The sequence below is a fragment of the Camelus dromedarius genome, chromosome X, assembly GCF_036321535.1.
Source record: "Camelus dromedarius isolate mCamDro1 chromosome X, mCamDro1.pat, whole genome shotgun sequence".
NCBI lineage: Eukaryota > Metazoa > Chordata > Mammalia > Artiodactyla > Camelidae > Camelus > Camelus dromedarius.
Window position 1 is genome coordinate 104,406,779 of NC_087472.1, and position 22,567 is coordinate 104,429,345.

Below are 22,567 nucleotides of genomic sequence, written 5' to 3' on the forward strand. Positions count from 1 at the left end.
ATTATGAATGGTGCAGCTATGAACATTCTAGTGCGTATATTTTGAGCTCACGAATGTATCTTTTAGGCCTACATCTAGGAATGCTATTACTAGATCAAAAGAAATGCATGTGCTCCGTTTTAGGAAATGTTGACACTTTTTGAAAATGGTCAGCTGATAGGTTGCAAAAATGGCCACAATTTCCACCCCTTCCTGTATCCATGTCCCTTTTTCATGTGACTCTGCAGCTCTTCCCATTAAGAGGTGGAGTCTGTTTTCCCCACCTTTGAATCCAGGCTAGCATCATGACTTGCTCTGGTTAGCTCTCTAGGAACCCTCTTCAGCCTCCATGTAGACAAGTTCAAGCTGGCATGCTGGGTGACAAGAAGCCTGTGGCCAGGTCAACTCTCTCATGCCAGCCACCAGACGTGTGAGTGAGGCCATCCTCGATCAGCCTGGCCCAGCTGACCTGCCAGCTGATGGCTGATGCATGAGTGAGCCCAGCCAACATCAACCAAGCCTGGTCCAGATCAGAAGAAGCACTCATCGTTAGACTTGTGAATAGTGATAGTGATTGGTTTTTTAAGCCACTAAGTTGCACATCCATAGACAGTGTTTGTATATGTCATTATTTTGGCAACAGTGCCTTCGAGTAGGTGGTGTTAACTTCATCTTATTCATGAAGAAACTCAGGTTCAGAAAGGCTAGGTGCCTTTCCCCAGAACACCCAGCTAGCCAGGGGTGGGGCCAGGAATCAAATCCCGCCTAGTCTCAAAGCCCAGTCTCAAAGCCCCCTTTCTTCTATAGTATACTATTTATAAAGTAAAAGATAAATAAACAGAAACTTTTGAGCTCTCAACTGCTATGTGATCTCAAAACCCCTTGAATACAAGTTCAATTATGCCGCTCAGTAGCCATCTTTGGGAAATCCTGTCATTTGAGCCCCAACTCCCTTTTCTAGCCCAGAAGCTGGTTATCCAATGGTCCCTTTGGTGTCACACTTTGGAATTTTATTTATAGATCCTTATGCATGTTTTTCACTGTGGCAGAATTTTTCAATGTAGGTTGACTTGATTTTATTATACTTGATATTTACATATCTCTTGGCCTTTAGAATTCATCTTTTGTCACATTTCTGAGTATAAAGAACTTTCTCTGAGGTGATGCCAGCATCATGTCCATATAAAAGAGGATGTGAAGAGAGTCAAGCCAACCCAGCGATTTTCAGGCTTTGCACAGGAGGAGGAGTAGACCCATCTCAAAATCAAGTGATGTCTGGGTGTAAAATTTAGGCAGATTTTAAATTTCCATGCAGAAGAACTGACGGAGGATTGGCAGAGTCACAGTAGTAGTGTCCTTCCCAGTAGGTATTAGAAACATATGTGCCTCAGTGAGAGGGAATCTGGAGTTAACATTCTAGCAAAGGTCACTTAGCTTCTTTGAGGTGCAGTTTCCTCATATGTACTGCATCCCTTGCTGCGTAGTAAGGATCAGAAGAGATTAGGTAGGTAGGTAGATAGAGAGATAGAGAGAGATCCCCTAGCGAGTATCTGACAACAGAGCAGACACTTACGAATTATAACTATTATTATTGTTATATTATTGTCATTGCAGATTTTTTCCCCCTGGCAATTGACATTTCACAGCATTTTTTTTTCTCTCACAGCCCTAACAAAGTTAGTCTGGAAGAAAGTGTCCAAAATGTGGCTGGTTGCTCATCTCAGTAAGTCAGCATATATCTGTATTCTGAACCCTGCAAAAATGCAGAATAAATGTAAGATATGGTCTTTCTTTTCTAATAGGGAGGATAAAACCATTACCCCAATGACTTATAAGAGGGTGAACGTGCTAGGTGCCATAAAAGAAGAACAAATGATTCCACTGAGGTCTGCAGAGAGGAAGGATGGAAGCTATATGGAAAGCTGAGATCAGGGGAGAAGTGATGTAATTGGTGAAAAGGTAATTCCAGGCAGCAATAGTAGAATGGGTCAACGCTGGGAAAAGGATACTTGGGAAACAATGACCTCGACTAGTGAAGGGTAGAGATTGGATTCACGGGACGGAGAGTTGGCATGTAGGACTAGGAAGACATCTAGGCTAGATTCAGGAGGCAGTGACAGATTTTAGGTAGACACTTTGAGGAAGATAAACCTGATAAAATGAGCCAGCTGGAGGACTCAGAAGCAAGGAGGCCAGAGGGGACATCACTGCAGTATCCAATTGTAAGACATACAAGCCTTGTTAGTAGAGTTAGTGGGCAGCAATTGTATAAAAAGGCAAAGTTCCATAGAAAGAGGGCATTCTCTAAGTGACATAAGTCAGACAGAGAAAGACAAATAATGTATCACATCACATATGTGGACTCTTAAGAGGCCAAACTCATAGAACCAGAGATTAGAACAGTGGCTACCAGGGACGGAGGAAGTGGGAAGATGTTGGTCAAAGGGCACAAACTACCAGTTACAAGATGAGTAAGTCCTGCGGATCTAATGCACAGCATGATTATTACAGTTAATAATTCTGTGTTATGTACTCGAAACGTGCTAAAAGAGCTCTTAAGTGTTCTCACTGCAAAACAAATTATGTGATGTGGCGGACGTGTTAGGCAATGCTATGGTGCTAATCATTTCGCAGTATATAAGTGTATCAAATCAACACATTGTACACCTTAATCTAACACAATGTTGTATGTCAATGATATTTCAGTAAAGCTGGGAAAAATTTTAAATAAAAGAAAGGAAAGAAAATTTCCTTCGAAAGGAAGAGACATATTAGGAAGGCCTTTCAGTGGCAGAGCCGACCAGACTTAGCCAATGAGGCGAAGGCGGAAAGCCGTATACGACTCAGAGGTGTTAAGTGTGGATGTTCAACAGCGGGGCCTCCAACAGGGGCCCGAAAGTCAGGCGGGTTCGGCGTCTTTGGGGAGAATATGAGGAGGTGGTTGTGACCAAACTGCGGTTTAGGGCCACCTGGTGGAGTTGCTCTTACAGGCAGGTGCGGCTTCGGAACTCAAATCAGGAAAGAGTTATATGCTAAAGAGAAGGGTTGGGTGTGATCCAGAAATGAAGCTCAAATGACCTTACACAGTGTAAATTAACATTTCTGAGTCATCCAAGGATGTAGGAAAAGAGGAAGTGAAGTTTTAATAGGCCTGTAGCAATTTATAGCTCTAAAATAAAACTGGCATCTATATCTATATATATATACACACACACACACACACACACATACACAAACACGTATATATACATATCTGTGAGTTGTCTAGGAAAGACACATTAGTGATCAGCAATGAGAAAAATTATTCTGGGAATCAGTCCAGGAGCACAAGACCTTCTTGCTTATTGCTTCAGTCTCTAAACCTCCTTCCTAATTTTAAGGCAGCTCCCAGTTCCTACCTAGTTCCTCTCTCTGGCCCTGGCTTCAAAGTCTGGCTCAGCTTTCCAAATTTGCTCCTTTGTAAACTTTCAAAAAGATGCTCACATTCTCCTTTTTTTTTTTTTGTCATCTAAGTATTCCTATTGCAGACACAGAAATAGATAAGAAGTAACAAATGGTGAGTAAGGTGTAGATTTAACATGAAATCTTTAAAGTGCCGACTCATTATCCGTCGTCTTCATGCAAACAGCAGGCAGTGGAGTGCTGGAGCCAGGGTGTACTGGCTCATGAGAGCCAACTGTGAAATGTTCCGAAATTCTGCAAGCCAGTGGTCAAACACAGCTATTTTTAAATATTAAATGATACAAACTTACAATGAAATAAGTTATCAAAAGCAAAGGTAGTACTCAAACTCATTACTTCTGAAATTGTTTTACTGTTACCTTTGTGCTTGCAGTAATTCACTGCTATTCCATCTGTACGGTGGAGACAGTATATAATAATGTGCTACTGTGCGTAACTTTCCAATTCTGTGTACAACGATACCACATCGGTAGCTTGAAACAGGCCATCGTGGGAGAATTTGCTACAAATCAGAGCTTTTTTATTTGCCCTTGGAGACCCAGTTGTTAGACATCTACCAGTATGTCAGTGCTGTCTGGCATGTGTAATGTCATGGGAAATGCAAAATACCACGGGTTGAGGTACTAGGTTGGGGTCCAGGTTCCATTCCTGCTGGAAGAGCAATCAACCTTGAATAAGTCACTAAATGTCCCTTGAAATGCTGTGAAAGAATATATGGATACCCTTCTCCCAGAATGATGTATGTTGAAAATTCTACTCACGTAGTTCCATGAGAATCAGTCTTCCTCTCTTGTCTAGGGAATTAGCCGACCCAATTATGTCTGGGTAGGACAGTTAACCAGGCTGTGCCTAACGTAGTCCAGGCCCATTTGGGTTGCACCTGCCATGTGATTTGGTGGGATATTTGATCCTTCTAGGATCAGCACTTAACCTTCTCCCTGGTAGCATTTGAGACCAGTCAGAATGTTTTCGTACCCTAACTGCTAGATCGGGTCAGCAGTGTTAGGTATAACCAATGCTCTCTCTTTTTCAGCAGAGAGCATCCTTAACACCCGTCATTAAAACATCACAGTATCAAAACACTTTAAAATACAATTTCATTCTTTCTAACAAGGCGGAAGTGGGTGGATTGTGTACATGTGTGTTTTTCAGGTAATAACATGAAATACATGAGATAGATTTATTTTGATAACTCTTGTTAGTAGAATTATGAGCTAAAAGAAACCTCTAGGATGGACTTTTTATTTTAAAAAAAACAAATATGTATTAAAAGAGTGCAGAAAATGATTTGTATCCTACATGATGACATTTCGTCAAACCATCTGTAAAATTTATTTTGATGGGTTTCAGAACCCATGTTTTCAGCCTGAAAAGTACATTCAAGTGATTTGTGTCAGCTTGTATGATTGGATGGTTGGCCTAGTTAATTCTACCACCTGTCTCAGTCATCAGTTCTTATTAGCTCTCATTTGATGAGGAAAACAATCTCTGGAATTCTACCTTCCTTTCCAAATACCGAAAGATGTTTCATTTTCACTTGGATATCAGCATATCTTTCTGTCTTGAAGGCTGTTGTTATAAATTCAAATTCTCCATTGTTTCTTCATGTAATCTGTTACCATTTATGGAACAAAAATAAGTTTTTCTTATTAGAGACAAAACAAACGTGAACATTGAATGTGTCTTACAACTTCGAAGCATTCAAGTAACATTTTAGAATGCATACCTTGAGGTTAGCATATTGCTAATTTCAGATTCCTAAAATTTTTATGTTATGACATTGAATGTCTGGTTCCATACTACAGGATAGAAACTAGTAAGCGGGTAAAAGTTGAATCAAGTGATATGATTGAGTTAATTTTGATGCCTCAAAACATTGAAAACTAAAGGTCAATTTATTCCATGCTATGTTAAAGAATAATTCCAGATGACAAATGTGCCAGGATCCCAAGATGAGCTGTAACCACCCAAAGCAAAAGTAAGGGATCCTAAAAACAAGTATATCTACATGAGGTTCCAGGGAGAGTTTCAAAGGACATGTAAACAGAAATGAACGCAGATATTGAAAAAACATTGTGTTAGATAGAATACAGATAACCACAGCTATGGAATCTATCTTAGAGTCATGATGCTTAGACAATTGGGCTATGATTAAAACTGGAAACCTAATGTTAATTTTAGGATGCACATCAACAAGATAATCTAGAATACTGGCCACCTACTTGGATTCTTCTTTGGGAGATCAACATGCATATAAGTGCATGACTTTATTAATAAATATATAGGAAATCTTTAAAATAGCCTTTCCTACAGTCTCTCCATGTGGCATCTGTTGCATTTATATTTTCAAAAGACGATGCGAGTACCTTATGTACATGAAGCATAGGAGATAACACAGTGAAAAAGAATAAGGGCTCTTCCATGAGGAGTTGCATTTACTCTGGGAAAAAAGATAACTCAAACTAGTAATTATTATGTAAAGTAAAAGCAGAAACAGACTAAAAGTCCTCCAAGAGTATCTACCTACCTTTAAACTCTAATGGAAGAGTTGAGTACATTTTTTTTTACCAACATTAGGAAGATTTTTTAAAATATCTCTAAACCAAGGTTTGAAATTCAAATTGCCTTTTCAAGCTGTTTTTGAGACTTTCAAAACTAAAAATGTGATGAATCACAGGGGTGCAAGGAAGTAAGGAGAAAGGCATCTGGGTAGACAGATGGGATCTGAGGGGGGAAAGCCTGGGCTGTGGGGGTCTTTGGAGCCAACCCTTCTCCCTACCGTGCCCTCATTTCCCTCTTCACGCAGCAGATCAACTGTTTTTGGGCTTTGTTCCAACGAAAGCAAAGTTAATAAGTTTTTGACAGAGCCATGCATGTTCATCAGCAGAGGTCAGCATCATCCAAGTCAATTTTGAGCTTCTAGTTTGCTCAGAGCCAGGGTTAAATCAAACAGCAAATACAGATTTACTTCACATAGTGACTGTCAGTTAATCGTTGTCTTCCTAAGAGTTCTTGGAAAGTTATTCCACCTTTGAGATGATTCTTTTTGTTTGTTTTCACCCTAAAAAGCACTAAATAAGTACACCAAAGAAATAATGTATCAACATTACCATTTCAGAAAAACATACATTCTTCAATTTACTCAAAACAATAGTTTCCTAGTCAGAGAAAATCACATGGAATATATTGGAATTGTGTGACTTATTATAATGAATGCAAATGCTTTGCTATGGGTTCCTGTATCCAGTAACAGAAATTGTTTTTAAGATCTTCAAGCTGTTGGGTGCATGAGGTATCCTCACATGTTTCAAAGTCCTCTCATAAATTAGCCTTTATTTTGACCTGTAAGTGATTTTCTGTGCAATGATATTTTTAAGGCCAGTTTGAGTGCAAAATCGCCATAATCTCTTGAAGGGTTGAAACATTAGTGGATAAACTGGGCAGAAAGAAAAATGCACCTTATAAAGAACGACTCCTTAATACCCCTTCTTTGCCACCCCGCCCCACTCTCAAGACGTCTCTTCCGTCTTTGTCAACTATAATAAGCTTTTATGATATTTCATGTCAAAAGGTATTCATTTACTTCCAAATTGTTTATTACTTATAAAAGCTTACTTTCACTGTTCAGCTGGAGTATTTTTCTACCTGTAAAGATCAATTAGGGGTATCCAGTTGGAATGGAATGCACCATAATCTTTCCCATTAATATGAATGGAAATATTTTATCATTTAAAAGTCTTCTCATTTTGCCATCCAGTTTTCAGGTATAATTTTAAGTCACTAAGTGATAGATAAGTGTGTTTATTGAGGAACGACTATGCTTCAGAAATTGTTCTAAGCACTGAGGAAACACTTGTAGAGAAGACTGGTGTGCGCCCTGCCCTCTTGGTGTTTCACAGTTAAGCTGGGAAGATGGTTGAATCGTTTTTATTTTCTAGAGATATGGCTCTACCTGCCTGGAGTTGCTGGAGAGAATCCCCTCACAATGTATACGTTTATCAAAACGTCACATCGTAAACTTTAAATATCTTACAATTTTATGTGTCAATTATTCATTGATAGATCAATCAATTGATCGATAGACAGATAGATAGCTTCTGGTTTCTATGTTGGAAGCTGCTGCCATCACGGGGCGGGAGGGTCAGGGTTTTTTCTCCAATGTCAGGGAACGTTGGGCCTCCTCTCTCATAAGCCGTAAATAAAGGGAGACCTAGGTTAGGCCCTCAAGGATACTGGCAGCCCCACAAATATCCCACCAGAAATCCTTCCATGATCCTCCTTGGTGCTCAAATTCAGACTGAACATAGACAATACGACATGGCAGGCTAGAACCACAGGAGTAGGGAATTTGGAGTCAAAAGTTGTGGTTAAATTCTGCCTTCACCATTTACCAGCTGAGAACGTTGGATAAGTCCCTGTACCTTTCTGAACACTTGTCTTTCTCAGCTGTAAAATGGGGACAATAATTTCCACCATATGGATTTGTCATGAAGTTCAAGTAAAATGCATTATGAAAGGATTTTGTAAACAAACTGTGACTAGTAGCCCTTGCTAATTATCCTTGGCAGTCATTCATTCCTTCACTCACTCATTCGTTTATCTACCAGCAATCCTGTCTTGAGAACCTAACACTTCCTCTAACTACGATGAGTCATAACTAGCTTTTGTGCTTTAGGATCAGCTACTTAACCTGTTCCCTAAGAGTCCATGATTAGCCAAGGGTCCTGCTCCAGACTCCAAAGCCACAAATTTCCCTTTGTTCATGTCATCGCTTCACCAAGGCAAATATCTGCCAGACCTCCACCTTCAAGGAACTTCAATATTATAAAAAGATATAGTTCCCCAAAGCTGAATTTACAAAACTCTCAAAATACAGGAAAATTCAAGTCATTTTTTTCTACACATTTTTCCTTCCAGTATATTACTCATACATGCCCAACAGAAGCTAAATTTATCTGCTTCTCCCAGCTAAGCCATCTGTTGCATGTAAACATCAACGATGCATGCATCTAGTTAATTATGGTTCTCAAAAAAAACCTGACAACCAAGGGACATTAAGTCTTAGGTGTTGATGCTGACATTACAGTGGTATGTGAAAAGATCTTTGTGTCAGAATGGATCTGTAATAGGTTTACCAATAAAGGCAGAAAATTTGGAAATATAAAGAAAATATAGGTCTCATGAAAGGGGGCATGTACGTCAACACAGACGGGCAGGGAATGAAACTTTTCAAAAGTGTCATTCATGTAACGGGAGAAAATCATTCTACAGTCGTTCAAAGGAAAATACAGGAAGCAAAACAGAATTTTTCAAAATCCAAACTCACATATACATTCTTGCCTTCATGAGCCCCTTAGGCCAACTACATATCCGTAATGAACTGTGTGTGGGTAAGTCTCCAATGAGGAACAATTCTTTTGTGTGTGTGTGTGTGTGAGGGTAGGGGTTAATTAGGTTTATTTTTTTTTAATGGAGATACTGGGGATTGAACCCAGGACCTCATGCATATTAAGCATGCGCTCTGCCACTGAGCTATACCCTCCCCTCTCCCCAGGAACAATTCTACCAAAGATGTTTTTATGGTACTCATTCTGCCAACAAACATTCATTGAATGTAAATTACTTATTGACCTAAATTACCATTCCACTAGAAATAAACGGCAAGTTAGAGTAATGGTGAAATCAATAGCATCTCTAAAGGATATCACCAGCTTCCTATTAATTTTAGTGAATTTTCTCTTTTTCTCTTTCTTATAATACCAAATGAGGACTCTTTTCTATGCTGCATTTGAAAGAGACTCGTATTGGGGAATATCAAATCAATCTGCATAGACTGTTACCCACACTTGAACAAGTAATGATAAAATGAATACACGACATTGATTAATCCTAATTCTTAGAATAGACACACTGGCAGCTGGTGTCAAATGAGAGGCAGAAAACATTGGCCCACACTTACATCCCGTTAAATGCTAGAATCCAACCAAAGTCATGTCCTCAGTATCTTCATATTGAAAGCAATGAACCACACTCTTTATTCCTATCAAAGCTTAGTCTGGGGAATTTGGATAATTCCAGGCTATACGCCACATGAAGATCGCAGACTTGCAACAATGAATGAGGTCATTTGTTCTTAAGTATGCTGACAGAGAGAAACCCACAGACTCAATACAGTAAATAAAAAATTATATGTGTTTTCTCTCCTGCTTTACAAGCTGCATTCCCACCGCCTAAAGAAAACTCTTGTCTCCATAAGGGATGCACTTAGATTCCTATCTCTGCTCTTCACTGAAGGCACATTTGTCATTTTATATCAGCAATAACCGCTGAAGTAAAGACCTTCAGACCATCTTCAGCTCTTCTACGACGCAGGAAAGCTTTCAAGTGTTTATAAAGTGTATCTTCGCTATGAATATTAAAAATCTATGTTTACATTTTATTAATTTAGTGTTATTCCAAATGTTCACAGGAAATTCTAAATGTATGTTTAAAATTAGTTATAATTTTTTTCCAAGCAAAAAAAATAATACTCCTGTATTTCTGTTCATCTAGGACACCATGAATTTTGAAAATTACCATTGGGAGAAAAACAGAGTTTCACATTAATTGTACGTAATTATTTCAAAAGCATCAAAATATTAGAGGGTCATGTGCCTTTTATAAATGTGAATTGTAAGATTTTGCATGTGCTCAAAGAAGGGACTACCTAGCAATGTTTGTAAATATGAAGGATGTGGGTACATATAAAAATTCTGAAAACATGCACTTCACTGATCCAGGTGTCCAGATACATTATAATGGGACAAGTGACGATCAGAGATGTTCTTTAAGAATTTATTTATATATATATATATGTTTTATAATTACATGTATACATAAATATATTTGTTTTTCCTTAGTTTTCACAACAATCTGAACAATCTATGTTTGAGAATTGGGAATGGGTAGAGAAGTCTCTGTAAACTTAACCAAGAACAGTGTATGCAATTTCTTTGGCTGACTTCACAATATATTTGGATTTCATTGATCTGAAAGGTTTGGCAGCAAATAAGACCAACACACCTGAAGTTCCTATTAGTGAATCAGAGCAGACTTGACTTCCCATTGAGACTCATATGGCTACACTGGAACTGGCAGTCTCAGGGCAGCTGACTTGGTGCAGAAGTCGACTGGAGCAAAGATGAGGAGGAGATACAGAGGGTACTGTTGAGTAGAGTGGTGGCTGGTACCACATCTGTAGACCCATTGACTATCTTAGAAACTTCATTTTGAAAACTGTTTACTGACATCCTTACAGCGCAGAATACATAATTGCCTTCTGAAGCATTGCTAATAAGCTCCTGTTTGGGTAAAATAAGCAAAGAGCTGGGTTGTCTCCTACTTGCTGTGTTTGTTTCCTATTGATGCTGTAACAAATTACCATAAACTTAGCAGTTTAAAATAACACAAGTTTATTAACTCACAGTTCTGGGGATCAGAAATCTGAAATAGGTCCATTGGGCTAAGAAAAAGGTGTCAGCAGAGCTGCGTTTCTTCTGGAGGTTCTGTGAGAAAAATCTGTCTTCCTTGCCTTTTCCAGTGTCCGGAGGTTACTTGTATTCCTTGGGTCATGGCCCCTTCCTCCCATCACTCCAGTCTCTCCTTCTGTTGTCACATCTTTCTCCTTATCTGCTTCTGTCATGACATCTCCTTCCCTATCTCTGACTCTTCTGTCTCCCTCTTTCCCTTATAAGAACCCTTACGATTACATTGGGCTCACCCAGATAATCCATGATAATCTCCCCATCTCAAGGTACTTAACTTAATCATATCTGCACAGGCTCTCTTGCCATGTAAGGTAACACAGGTTCTAGAGATTGGGACATGGACATCTTTGGGGGCCATAATTCTGTCTACCATACTCGCTTCCTGTCTTTCTTCTCCATTCCTTTTAAAATGGGAGCTCTCAAGTGATGTTCTGTGGTCCACTGGCAAATAGCAAGATTGTCTGAACTCCAATAGATCTTCTGTTACACTACTATTTGTAGTGTGGCAAAGTCTAGACCTCAAAGTGTGCTCCTCAAAGTGTAGAAAAGCAGATCAGCACCACTTAGAACTTGTTAGAAATGCATATTCTTGGGCAAAAGTCTGAAACTCTGGGGATATGGCCCAGCAATCTGTGGTCCCCCAGATAATTCATGCTTAAGTTTGGGAACCACTTACATTTACAGACTTACATTTCTGATACGTATTATTTGTGTTAGCCTTCGTTACTTTAAATCAGTGTTTGTCACGTCTTTTTAGCTCTAGTGAGGTTTACCAGCTGAACCAAAGATGCACATAGTGGATAGGGTGAGTAGGCCTTGAGCTCTTTTGCTAGGTCAACACTTCCAAAAGATACCAAAATCTCATGGGAAAGCCATTTATATTGCATTTTCCAATGCAATATGGACCCCCAAAGTTCCAATTTTCCTTTTTTTAAAGTACATTATTATATTTATTTTTTCCAGTTTTCTTGAGAAATAATTGACTAACATCATGGTGTAAGTTTAAGGTGTACTGCGTGATGGTTTGATTTACATATATTGTGAAATGGTTACCACAATCTGTTTAGCTAACATTCATCTTCTCATACAGATACAAGAAAAAGAAAAGAAAAAAGGAAAATATGTTCTCCTTCTAATGAGAACTCTTAGAATTAACTCTGTTATCAATATTCCTATACATCACACAGTAGTGTTAGCTAAGGTCAGCATGTTGTCCATTAAATCCCTAGTACTTATTTATCTTATAACTGGAAGTTTGTACCTTTTGACCACCTTCCTCCAACTCTCCCCCACCCCCATTTTCTTTTAACGGTTCTTTTTCCACAAAGATTTTCCTTGGAGAGCCTCAGCCGTTCATAGGGCCTGTTTGGTATGTGATGAAATTAGATAGTGCCTATTGTGGGTCAGGAATTCCATAAATTGTTTCTCATTTAGTATTTCATCACATTCTTCACCTCAATTTTATAAAATAGATATGATGAATTTTCATTTTAAATATGAAGAAACTGAGGCTTTAGAGAGACAGGATTCACATCCATTTGTTTATTCACAGTATACCCAGCAAAACACAGCATGACTAGTTCTGAATGAAACAGAAGAGGAAAGAAGGGAGAAAGGGAGGCCCCTAAGGTCACAGAAGTACTAAGTAGAAGAGACAGGATTCAAAGCCATATCCATCTGATTTCAATCCCAACTTTATTCCATTATGCAACGTTGCCTCCAGTGAATGTGAGCCTGTGTGTGTGTGTGTGTGCACGTGTGTACACCCATATATAACTATATGTAGGTCATGCCCTATACTGTTACCAGAGGATTACTATAAATGTCGAACTTAAGCTAGTAACCATGGATTGTAACTGGTTATTATCAGTTTTCAGTTTAGGTCATGACAATATACCTGTATCCACTGAGGTACCAGGGAACCTTTTCAAACACATAGACAAACAGAAACCCAACACAATTAAAAAAATAAAATATCAATTATGCATCAGTAGTTAGAAACACATCTTTATGTTTTCGGCTTATTTTGTATGTGATGCATAGGCTGAACCATCTTCAAGGAGGAATGTCTATGGTGAATTCTCCTTTTCCCATAAAAATCTATGCAGATCACTTATTCGTTAGTTATACTCTCATTTACTTTTGTCAGAACACATATTTCATAACATAAAGTTACTTAAAATGTTGTTGATACTTTTGGAAAAGCTGATTCCACTCGAAGATTTTTATCGTAAGTAAATTACACGGAATTTTCCATGGAATGTGTGCACATGGTGGCAACAGTTATTTATCAGTCATAATTGATACATTAGACTTTCATGCCTCCAGTGCAGGGATTCATAACCTGGAGTCCATGGATGAGGTGATCCAGGGGCAAAATTCAAGTCATCGTGAATCTGATACCACCAAAATCTACGCATTTTATTTTAGGCATTTCAAAACATTGATTCTGAGAAGCGGGCCATAGATTTCACTAGCTAAAGAGGTCCATGGTACAAGGGAAAAAAAAACCCTGATTTAATGTCTCTATTTTATAACAGATAATGCAAAATCAATGTTGCATGCACACTTACCTGTATTCAATTATTTAATTCAATTTACAAAGAGTTAATGAACACAACCCTTATTCTAAGCATTGTTCTAGGTGACCAAGAAAATTTTATTCTTGATCACAAGAAGTTTGCTGCTCTTTCTTTCAAGAAGTTTAAAATTTATTCAGAAAAAATATTTTTTTAAAGTAAAAATGTATGAAAAGAACCACTATATTAAATGACTAAAAATAGGGTTTTAAGAAAGATCTTAAAACCAGTGATCTTATACAGATTCCCTCACTTTGTTTAAAGCACAGCATTTTTTACTAGAATGAAAGAAATGATTGGCTGGGGGGCAGATTTATGCATTTATATTTCTGGTGGAAAATTCATTAACACTAAACATTCTCTAATAGAACTGCACGTGAGCTTTCTCCTGTAAGTGCTTAGCAGGGTTGTGCAACTAGACAATATTTGATTATGCTTGACACTTTGGGCGTTAGTCTTGCTAGGAGCATTGCTTAAAATTCATAACCAATAGTTGTGGTGAGATGCTACAGAATATGATGGGTGTGTGAATTTGGAAACTCTTAATTTTTATAAGTGATTAAATACTGTAACATGAGCGTCAAGATTTAGGATCATTTCCCTGTAACTATGGTCTTGTTATAAACCATAAATTTCCAATTGAGGAGTATAATAAAGGCATATATATACACATATACAATTTATTCTATTATTCAGTCAGTCAAGTATCATATATTTACTATAATACTTGAATAAGCGTACTCATTCAAGTATTTACTCAATAAATGTATTGAATATCAACTCGACTGCGAAGCACTGTGGAGGATATACAGTAATTACTAGGGAACTCTTAATTTTTCAATGAACTTACTATCCACAGGAACCAGACACATAATCAAACACAATCCAAGTGCCAAGATGATTAGTTCAGGCCACAAAAGGTTCTTTAGAAGATCAGACAATTAGAAGTTCACTGTGACTTGGGAAGCCTGGGGAGAGGTTTGATTGTTAGAAGTATCATTTTTCTTTTTCACATCTCTGACCAGAAATGGAATAGCAGTCAAGATGAATAAGCTGACAGAAGAGGTAAAAATGGGATAAAAGAGAGTATTTTTTAAAATTGTGCCCCCAATATAAACAAGTCTCACTATGACCTCCTTACAGATTCCAAGACCATGATTGTGAAATTCACTGGCAAAAGAACTCCAAGTCTATTGTGAATCTACAACTTATAAAGCACAGTTATATAGCAGGATACAGTTTATGAAAGCTTGAAATGAAATGTAAAGAACTACGTAAAAAGGACTCATTGCTAAAGAAACATAAAGTGTGAGAACCATAGGGATTATTAAAGACAAGAATATAACCAGGCAAGTGCCCAGACTCAAAAGGATCATGCGCAGCCTGAGTCTATGGGAAGGGGGAGAAGCCAGAAGCAGGCAGGACACAGGTAATGGGAGTAAGATAATGGTCCATGGCCTTTGTGCAGACATCTGTACATCTTAATCATCAGTGTTCCAGGACTTGTAACAAACACAGGCTCAGAACAGTGGTGGAATGACACATATGCAGAAATCCAGGTGTTAGAATGTAGGCAGAGTAACCAAGGCAGAGCATCCTTTTCGAAGAGGACCCCAGGTAATGGGTTTGGTTTGAGTAGATAGCATAGGGAGTAGGAAAATCAAATCAACTAGGTATGACTGTATTTATTCATTTATTCATATATTCATTCATTTAACAAACATTTGTTTACTGTCTACTATGTGCCAGATACTGTCCCAAGCACCAGGTAAAGAGCAGTAACCAGGACAATGTCCTTGCCCTTGTGAAGTTTACATTCTAGCCACTCATTATTTGCTTTTTTTTTTTTAATTCCATTTAAAACTCAATTTTAAAAAGTGATGATATTCAGGACTCAGACCTATGGATTGTATTCCAACTGCAGTGAAACATGGATATTTACATCTTTTGAAAGCTCCAATGGTGAATCCAATGTGCAACTGGTTCTGACAGCCATTGTCCCCAGATCAGTCAAGATAGGTTATGTTCTGCTGCAGGAACAAAGGCCACTCAAATTTCAGTGGCTTGAAACTAGCCATGTTTATTTATCCTTCATGTTACATGTGTATTGCAGGGCTACAGGGCTGCTCTGCTCATCATGATCATGCTAATGGAGCAGCTACCACCTCAGATGTTACTGATCACCATCCAAGAGGGAAAGAGCGCTCTGGAGGCTGCCACTCCAGGGATTAAACTCTCCTCTGGTCTGAAAGCGACACATATCACTTCTAGTCACAATGCCTTGGCCAGAATTAGTCACCTGAAACCACCCATCTATAAGAGGGCCAGGAAGCACATACTGTCATGTGACCAGAAAGTAGAGGAAGCCATAAATAGTTGCTGACCAACAATAATATATAATCATTAGGGACAGGCATTAAGGTTAACCATTGTTGACCAGCATTAATGACAATCACTGTTCACTATCACTAAAGATGATCATTAAAGATAACCATTTCTGACCGGCATTTAGGATAACGTAAGAATAAGCATTACACCGACCCACGTTAAGAGTAACTACTATTGACCAGTGTATCCAGGGTAAGCGTTATGTTAACCACCATTAGGACAACGATTATGAACCAGCATTAATGATAACCACTAAGGAAAAGCATTACCTTGACCAGCATCAGGACAGCCATTGATGAACAGCATTAAGGATAACAACTTAGGATATCCTTCAGGCCAGGTAACTCAAATCTTGGATTCGTGGTCTCCATGTAGCCCATCCTGACCCGCCAACCTCCCCATCTTTGCTGTATTTTGAACTACAAATTGCCCTGGCCCGTGCTCACCACCCAGGAGACATGAGATAACTCTCTTTTGTATTTCCAGAGCCTCATAAGTTCAGTCCCACCACAGTATGCACCACGAGGACTTGAAATAATCTATGTACTTTGCTGAGAGTGAGAACTATGATTTACCTTGGAATCCCAAGCATGTAGCATGGGGTCTGGCATGTGGCATAGGCTCAAGAAACGTTTGTTGAATTGATCTCCTAGCAGCCAACTTGCAGACGACTCCATTTTCCCGAAACTTATTCCTGCAACGGGTGACACTTCTCTGCCCTGCACACAGTGTATGCGAATGCCCAGGCTGATGAACTGTTTCCACCTAATTCCCTCGATTCCATGTTCGACAGAGGTAAACACAGCGATGCCTCTGCCAACATGTAGGTATGAATTTACTCATTGAATTAAGCCTCTGCTGTCAATACTAGGGAGACTAACTCCAAACAGCATCAGAAGCACCCATCTTATTATGAAATACAATCCTGGAAACGTGTTCATCATAAATACTAAAGATTCGCCACCTTCCCAAGTCAGATAATATTTCCTTACAAATTATAGCACAGCAAAGCCCTGGAGATTGATACACAGTGGAAGAGCCACGGTGTTTTCAGATTCTGCCTCTGGTTTGTGCTCTCTCTCTCTCCCTCCCTCCCTCCTCTCTGGCTACCTCTCTCCATCCTCTGTGTGTGTCTTTGTCTCTCTGTCTGTCTCTCTTTGTCTCTATGTCTCTCTCTCTTTTTCTGTGCCTGTGTCTCTTTCTACCACCCCAACCCCACTTCCTCCCTCTCTCTTCCTCTCCCTCTCTCTCTGTCTCTCTCCACAAGCCCTCTCCACAATGCCTCATTAGCTGGATAACTGTGTGAGTACCGCTTTAAGGATATATTATATCCTTCATCTCTACCTAGATAATAGAGTAAAAACCAGGGAAATTGCTCTCGATGGAACAAAACTCATTTATCACCAATAAACAGCAGCTGCTGATGCTTGATAACAACGCTGTCCCTCAGCACACCGAAATATTCATGCAAGGCTGTGCTAATATCAGAACATGTTACGCTAAAAATGCTTGATAAACAGAAGTGGGGATATAGGTTGAAAGGGATGCTAAATGAACAAAGATGGAATCTTTTTAAACTGGAGAAATACAAGCAGGTATCTCACCTCTGAGATACTGGTGGTGAGGCTCTCGTCGGATTAGGCATTACTAAGCATCACAATTATTAAGTCACACAAAGAAAAATCAGGCTAAGAGATAAATTTAGACAGTCAAAATGGTCCAATTCTCCTCCAGCTGTATTTCCTGCCTTTGAAATACCTTTTGAGTTTAACAGGGAAGTCCATACATAGGAATCCAATGGACTACATTAATGAACACTGAATTCATGTTCATATAAAATCTATTCTAAATTATTATGAATTCATGTTTATATCTATCCCAACAGGGCATCCTTTTGAGATTTTTTTCCCCCAATTTATAATCTCTTTCATTGTTATTTTTGTGGCTAGAAACTGGTGCCTGCAGCCCCCAGCCATAGCGAGGATGTAACCTGAAATAGGATGTCTATGTAGAGCACTGATCAGCCCTTCAGGCAGTGAACACGTAACTCTGGCCATGACGGCTCCATCCTCCAACCAAATGTTCTTTTGTCTTCCTAGGATATTTACTTTCTTCCGGTAACAGCCCTTCTTCTCTTAGAAACTGCTTCTTTCTTTACTTCAAATGTAGCTCTTTAGGGCCACCAGGTTTTTATATCACCCTATTCCCAAAGCTAGAGTTCATTGGTAGAGAAGTGGCCACTGGACCCAAACCAGGACAATGTAAGTTCTTCCTGATGCCTTTTCTGGTTGGCACTGATTGCAAAGCTCCCAATTTGGTAGTGAAAGCTACAGAATATGATACTTAAGAGCAGTTGGCAGCCACGTTCCCTGACTCATGGAGGAAACTTGTGTGCTGGGGGAAAGGCGAAGCCAATAGGCAGAGATAAAAGATGAAAAATAACTTCAATAGTGTTTGTAGTGGACATTGTAAGCATCCGACCCATATCCCTCTGGGAACTTGAACCGCTTCTGTGCATCCTTTGCCCAGCTTGTGTGCGTTTGCATCTAATGGTCTACATCTGTGACTCTATTAGGACAACAGCTCTCGGATTACTGGAGCTTCGCTGTGCTTTGGAATTTAATGATCCACACCTGTGACACCTTTAAGGCGCCATTCTATTGGCTAATGGAGCATCTTTGCTCTGACACGTGAAGCCAGAAGTGCCCGGGTTCACGTTTCCCCAGGGTGGGGGTGGGGGGCTTCCTGGTGCAGGCTTACGAAAACCACCCTCCCTCGCCGCCAGCCGGAGCAAACTCTGAGTTATAATTTCTGCTTTCTCTGGCGCTCCCCTGCAGGGTCAGGCTGAAGCTGGGACCTGGCTTGGAACAGCATACTTGTTTGGCTTCCTCCTCTCCCCTGGCCCGCTTCTCACATGCCCCTCCTGCTTTCTCCAAAGAGCACGAAAAACAGAAACTAGGACAGCATTCAGGTGAGTCACTGGTCCCAACCATCCTTGGGGCTGTTTTTACTGTACCTTTGAAGGTTGCTTACTGAGGTATCCAGTGCCTTTCAATCCTGATTTGAATAGAGGTTCTGTCATTTGCAATCGAAAGAGACCTGATTAATTCAACAACTGAGAACCCAGTTCAGTGGACTATGGTGTCCAAACGATTATTCTATAGAACATGTTAATAGGAACAGAAAAGTTTATGTGCTTATGGTTTGGCAGGTCTTTCTATCTCAGAGTTGCGTAGTCAACTCCATATAAATGGTTGAGTCAATTTATATATTGCCAAAAATCCAGAAATAGCTCGAAGTCACCAGATCAATAAATAGTATTTAGTAAAAGCTTATTGGGCATATAAGAACAATTTGTGAACTGGGAACCTCCAAAAATAAAAACTGATATGAGGCTCATGGGCGTGAAGTTACAGGGTGTCTTATAAAGTGAAATTGAGCAAGCTAATCATCTGTTTTGTTTTTAGTGGAGGTACTGGGGAATTGAACCCAGGACCTCGTGCATGCTAAGCATGTGCTCTACCACTGAGCTATTTCATTCCTTCAAGAGTAACTTATTTAATCTTTACAATGATTGGTTATTACAATAAGGGTTTCCAGGTGGCAGGGGATTGGTTAAAAGTGATTATTTGGTACCATTTTTAAGATGACTTAAGTTTCCTTTATGATTGTCGGAGGCATTTACAAGAAATAACCTAAGTTCAGTTTCACTTCTGTTCATGAAATAAGCTAAGATTTGTTTTGCTCACATGGCTTAAATGGTTTTGTCTGTTCTGGGAATTCTCGCGTCCAGTCTCCATTTTATATTTCATTTTAACAATATCTAGATATAGTCCCATTTACCATTTAACAGCCTTTGAGACAGCACAGTAGAGAAAAGTTGGCTCTGTTGATCTATGTAGTTTTACAGAAACTGGTGTAGCAGAATACTAAGCAGGGTATTAATAACACTTCCGATCTTATTATGATTATAGACAACATGTGATTTGCAATGAATTTTAAAGGCCCAGGAGAAGTTTACTGATGCTAATTATAAGAAACATTTTGACAGCCACCATCTGGAGCAATGCTTAAGTGAATATAAGCTGCTAAAAATTAGTTTAATATGATAACCAGTTTATTGGGCAGGTGACAGAAATATCTCTCTATTAACTACTCATCAGGGGTTGAGATCATTTGCTCATACTTTTCTAACATTTCCCTCCCCGTTTGAAAAAAGAAGGCACAACCAACAAAGACCCAGACTGAAATGAGTTACAGATTTGGGACTAATTGGTGCCTGATTAAAGCTATTCAACCATGACCATGTTGTAAAGTAGAAGCAAAAATGGGGCCCTGGCAGGAAAACCCATAATTACTATGACAAAGAAACAGCAATCTCAGTGCTAAATTAAAAATGGAAGTGTTACACATTTTCTTGAGAAAGGAGGTTCCATAAGACTGTCTTTTACTCATATAAATAATCTGTCAAATTGTTATTAAATATTAATTTTAATATTGGAAAAAGTGGCTTATGCATCATTCTCATGTAATTATTAACCATTAATTAATCCATGAACTTCAAAATAATTAAGTAACAGCATTGATACAATGTCAGTTCACAAACCCAAGCTATATATTAGGGAATTTCAGATACACAGACTCTGTTTTCTGCGCGATTTATAACAGAAGTAGAGTGGAGGTGTGGGGAGTGTGGTCATCTTTCTAAGGTGTTTTATTCAGAAATCACTCTTCTAATAAAGCAGATTTAAGGTATTAAGCCAAAGCCTTCTGTATGTTTCATTTGCAAATGAAGCACCTTGATGTAACAAGTTCACAGTTCTTCATCTTGTTTTCACAAATATTTCAAAAGGAAGGAAAGCACATTCAGTGGTATTGATGCATTTTAGCCACTTGGATTGTGCTTTTGTTTATGATCTAGGCTGCTATTCATTCGTTTGTTCATTTATCCATTCACTCCTTCAATCAACATTTCTTTTCCCACAGTTTTCAGGCACTGGGCCTGTCATGATGGCTAAGTGGGTAAGACAGGGCTCCCTCCATCGCGAAGTCCACCCACAGGCCAGCACTGGAGACAGACAGCATGGGACAACCACCAGTATGGCGTGATAAATGCTCAAACAGACATACAGAACAGAGCTTAGAACACCTCAGTTGGAAGGAAAGGGAAAGGGGATGGTAGGTGAAGCCGTAGGCATCTAGGAAAGGAAAACATTTTTGCCATCTGAATTTGGTCCTAGATGAAGAACAAGATTTTTCCAAGTACCAAGGAAGAATGAACTCTTTGCAGGTCCAGTGACCCTTAGAAGCAAAGCCATAAAAGTGTGGAAGCATAGTAGGCAAATACTGAGAAACTCTGAGTAGGTTTATCCAAGTTGACAAATCTATACATCCCTTAGATCTGGCTAGTCAGCACAGGGAGAGAAGGCTAGGACCAGCATGTTTGGAAGCTAAATTAAATTTGGTTTTTGTGCCCCCATGATGCACCCCTGTAGAATAGTCTGTTGATTGGGGAAGTTTTCTTGCCACAGTGAAGGGTCTAGAATGCACTCGCGGTAACAGAGAGCACACTCAGCCCTGATGCTGACTGGCGGTGTGATGGGGACAGTGCTTTGCATCCCTTCGTGCTGCTTGGGCACTTGGACTACACTCTACATATATGAGACATTTGAGCTTAGAAACAGACACCACCAGCCAGTGAGGCTAGGGCTCTTCGTATAAAGGCATAAAAGCAGTCTTTGTCAGGATTAAGTGGCTGGACAGAGAAGACCCCATCAGTCAAAATTTTCAGTATCTATAACTGGAAGGGATAGGAAAAGGTAGGCTCGAGCACAGCTCAGCATACCCAAAGGAATGAAAATTCTCTGGCAAAGTTGTAAAAGCAAGACAAAGACAGTAACCCTCAAAATTCAGAAATTGCTACCTTCTCTTCTCCGTGTTTATATTTGAAATTCTCTATCTCTGATGAATCAGTACTGGGAATGTAATATACAACATAATTAACGTAATTAACGCTGCTATTTGCTAATATGAAAGTTGTTAACAGAGAGTGAATCCAAAGAGTTCTCATCACAGGGAAAAAATGTTTTTTCTATTTCTTTTACCTTATCTCTGTCTGAAATGATGCATGTAAGTCAAATCATTATGCTATGCACTTATAAAACTGGAAGAAAATAACTCTGTATCTGAAAATGTATCCAAAATTCATCTAAGAGTAATTAGGGGCCTCCAACATGCAGACACTGGTGGAACACTTCCAATTTTAACCTTGGTTCTCAAGAGAGCATGTTAGAATCTACTGGAAACCATAGGATAAAACAGGTACATCCTCCTAAAATGTCAATTTTACTTGATGAAAACTACCTAAGATATTAATGCCTATAGTATAAATTTGTATGTAGAATTCACTTGACATTTTATGCTAAAACAAAAGACTTCAAAGAGGCTCTGAATTTTCCGTGGATACCCTAGCACTGTGCCGTTAGGAGAACGTTAGTGAAGAGATTTGAGAGGCATTTCTTTATTTAATCCTAACAAGTATGTGATGCTTCCTATGTTACCCTTGAAGAGGTTAAGGTTCACAGAAGTTATTAATTTGCCCAAAATTTTACAGCGCCCTTAATTAGAAGATTT

At 39.1% G+C, this 22,567-nt stretch overlaps 1 long non-coding RNA gene and 1 other non-coding gene across 2 annotated transcripts in view; one reads left to right on the forward strand and one right to left on the reverse strand.

Annotated features, from left to right (window-relative positions):
* The window catches only part of LOC135320082 (uncharacterized), a 375,701-nt gene extending 356,801 nt beyond the window's left edge, over positions 1-18,900 (forward strand). The window contains exon 7 of the long non-coding RNA XR_010379238.1: positions 18,772-18,900. This is a non-coding gene — a long non-coding RNA (uncharacterized LOC135320082). The remainder of the gene's footprint in view (positions 1-18,771) is intronic.
* On the reverse strand, positions 8,912-8,984 carry TRNAI-AAU (transfer RNA isoleucine (anticodon AAU)). Its single transcript has one exon. It is a non-coding gene; the product is annotated as a tRNA-Ile (tRNA).
* Positions 18,901-22,567: the final 3,667 nt, after the last annotated feature.